A 3,403-nucleotide genomic window follows, 5' to 3' on the forward strand; every position below is an offset into this window, starting at 1 on the left:
TGTGTGTGTGTGTGTGTGTGTGTAGATTAGACAGTTTGGCATATTATGTGTGCGTTTGTGTGCATGCGTAACACATTTACAACCAACTGATATATTGGGGTTATGTAGATGTTTGTTTTTTCAAGATGACATCATTATCTCTGAAAACGTTTTTCACCATGGAGACAGGAGTCAGAAGAAGTACATGTAAACACATGCTATTTCTAAGCTATTTTTAATTTCAAGCCACAATAATCATTCCTGAAGCCATTTTGGATATAAAATTGAGAATATTGTGATTATTGAAGAATATACTATAACTATAGCTTAATAGCTTTAGTACAACTGCCTTCCTATTCTTTCTACCAACAGGAAATAATGGTAGGTACTGTTTTCCAAACTGACCCTTGGGTCTCAGTGTCCTTGTGCTGCGGTGGATAAAAGGTCCACCTGTCATGTTCTGACCTTAGTTATTTTATTATGTCTTTGTTTTAGTATGGTCAGGGCGTGAGTTGGGTGGGTTGTCTGTTAGTTTTTCTATGATTTGCTATTTCTGTTTTTGGCCTGGTATGGTTCTCAATCAGAGGAAGCTGTCAATTGTTGTCCCTGATTGAGAAGCATATTTAGGGAGCCTCTTTTCTATTGTGTTTGGTGGGTGATTATTTTCTGTGTTTGTGTATGTTACCAGACAGGACTGTTTCATTCTCGTTTATCGTTTTGTTGTTTTGTTCCAGTATTTGTTTTCACTAAAAAGGCATAATGAATACTTACCACGCTGCACCTTGGTCCTCCTCTCTTTCTCCCACAGACGAACGTTACACCACCGGGTCCATGAATGAGCTGTGCCATGAGCCAGGATGTGGAGCAGGTGTCATCAGTTCATCCCAAAACGGAAGTGATTTTTTTCCTCTCCATCAAATCAAACTGTATTTGTCACATGCGCCAAATACAATACAGTGAAATGCTTACTTACAATCCCTTAACACAACAATGCAGTTTTATGAAAATACAAAAAAAAAGTGAGAGATAATAATAACTAATAATTAAAGAGCAGCAGAAATAACAATTGCGGGGCTATATACAGGGGGTACCGGTCAATGTCAATTCGCGGGGGCACCGGTGTCGAGGTAATTGAGGCAATATGTACATGTAGGTAGAGTTATTAAAGTTATTAAGTGACTATAATAACATAGAGTAGCAACAGCGTAGAAGTCTGTGTGTGGAGGAGGCATACAAGTAGTCTGTGTAGCCATTTGATTAGCTGTTCAGGAGTCTTATGGCTTGGGGGTAGAAGCTGTTTAGAAGCCATCACCATGGAAACAGTGTGTTGTGAGCCAATGGGGGAAGTGGGAGTCCCAGACCAGAGTGGGAAAGTTGTTCGCAGGGAATATTTTGGTGCCATCAGCAGTTTTCCTTTCTGGCTACTCCCACGACACATTTGATGAAACGTGTCACTTCCTCAGCTTGGTGTCCATGTTGTGGTGACAGTTCACCAACATACATCACCTCTACTTTGTGCCAGAGGTTAACCACATGTGGACCCTGCAGACGGAGGCTATTCTGGCTTCAATTGGTGACAGTCCACTGATTGTATCCGGAGACGCACGCTGAGATGCGCGAGGCCACTGTGCCTCCTTCAGCTCTTACACCATCCTGGACTGCTTCTCACCTGATCCTCACCAAGGAGACAGTGCATGAGACCGATGTGAAGAACAGCTACTGGTTGGAGACGGAGGGTTTAGAGAGATGCCTGCAACATATTGAGGTAAGCTATAAGCATGTTCTTTATTTTAAAAAATGTATATCGTTATGCAATGTGTAGGCCTACATTAGGTACCTTTAGTAACAATGCTTTTTATTATCATCCTAACAGGCCCATGGATGCGTAGTCGAAACTCTGACCACCGACGGCATACAAGTGTGAGGGTGTTCTTGAGGGACTCCAATCCTCATATCTGGCATGAGTACTACCTGTGGCACAATGCCAAAGATGTGAGGAAAAAGCTGTTGGCCATCGCGAAGCCAGAGGTACTATGAAATATATTATAGTGAGCCCAGAACCTCCCAACTTGTCACAATATACTGTAGAAATTAATTTGGTTCTATTTGTTTTTTACAAATTAATTTTCAGACAGAGGCGATAGTTCAAGTCAATGACTCATTTGTTCATTTGTTCCTGGTCTGTCTCCGGTAATGCCATGGTTGAGGGCAATCACACACCACTTGGGATACTGTGCCACCACTGCTGGTGGAAGAGTCCAGCTGGCGAAGGAAAAGGGGATCACTGTAGTTCACCACATCACATATGAGCACCCGCAACAGACCTCTCCCCCTGCACACCTCAAGAGGAAGAAACACGACCCTGGCTGATCACAGCATCAACAGCTTTTGAGAAAGTGAGAAACATCATGCCCAACTTGAGATTGCTAAAGGATCTCTGTAAATACACTACATGTCCAAGAGTATGCGGACACCTGCTTGTCGAACATCTCGTTCCAAAGACATGGGCATCAATATAGAGTTGGTCCCCCTTTTGCTGCTATAATAGCCTCCACTCTTCTGGGAAGGCTTTCCACTAGATGTTGGAACATTGCTGCGAGGACTTGTTTCCATTCAGCCACAAGAACATTAGTGAGGTTGGGCAATGATGTTGGGCGATTAGGTCTGGCTCGCAGTCGGTGTTCCATTTCATACCAAAGGTGTTCGATGGGGTTGAGGTCAGGGCTCTGTACAGGCCAGTCAAGTTATTACACACCAATCTCAGCAAACTATTTCTGTATGGACCTCACTTTGTGCACCACATATCCTGAGGCAGCATTTATTATAGCTGGGGATTTTTAAAAAGCACATTTGAGGAAAACACTCCCAAAGTTCTACCTACACATTGACTGTAGTACTCGCACTGGGAAACCACCCGACCCCTGCTATTCTCTTTTACGGGATGCCTATAAGGCCCTACCCCGGCCTCCCTTTGGCAAATCAGATCACAACTCTATTTTGCTCCTTCCTTCCTATAGGCAGAAACTTATACAGGAAGTATGCTACGGTCTATTCAATGTTGGTCTGACCAATCAGAATCCATGCTTCCAGATTGTTTTGATCACGTGGACTGGGATATGTTCCCGGTAACCTCGGATAATAACATTGATGTATACACGGACACAGTGAATGAGTTAATTAGGAAGTGTATAGAGGATGTTGTTCCCAGTGTGACTATTAAAACCTACCCAAACCAAAAACTATGGATAGATGGCAGCATTCGCGCTAAACTGAAAGTGTGAACCACCGCATTTAACCACGGCAAGGTGACTGGGAATATGCCTTCCTTCTGTAAGGCAATCAAACAGGCAAAACGTCAGTACAGAGACAAAGTGAAGTTGCAATTCAACGGCTCAGATATGATACATATGTGGCAGGGTCTACA

General features: G+C 43.2%; 1 long non-coding RNA gene across 1 annotated transcript; it reads left to right on the plus strand.

Moving 5' to 3' along the window:
- The first annotated feature begins 1,042 nt into the window (after window positions 1-1,042).
- Window positions 1,043-2,611, plus strand: LOC123991547. The gene is made up of 3 exons (XR_006830817.1): window positions 1,043-1,744; window positions 1,853-2,007; window positions 2,111-2,611. It is a non-coding gene; the product is annotated as an uncharacterized LOC123991547 (long non-coding RNA).
- Window positions 2,612-3,403: the final 792 nt, after the last annotated feature.

This window comes from Oncorhynchus gorbuscha, linkage group LG12 (assembly GCF_021184085.1).
Source record: "Oncorhynchus gorbuscha isolate QuinsamMale2020 ecotype Even-year linkage group LG12, OgorEven_v1.0, whole genome shotgun sequence".
Taxonomy (NCBI): domain Eukaryota; kingdom Metazoa; phylum Chordata; class Actinopteri; order Salmoniformes; family Salmonidae; genus Oncorhynchus; species Oncorhynchus gorbuscha.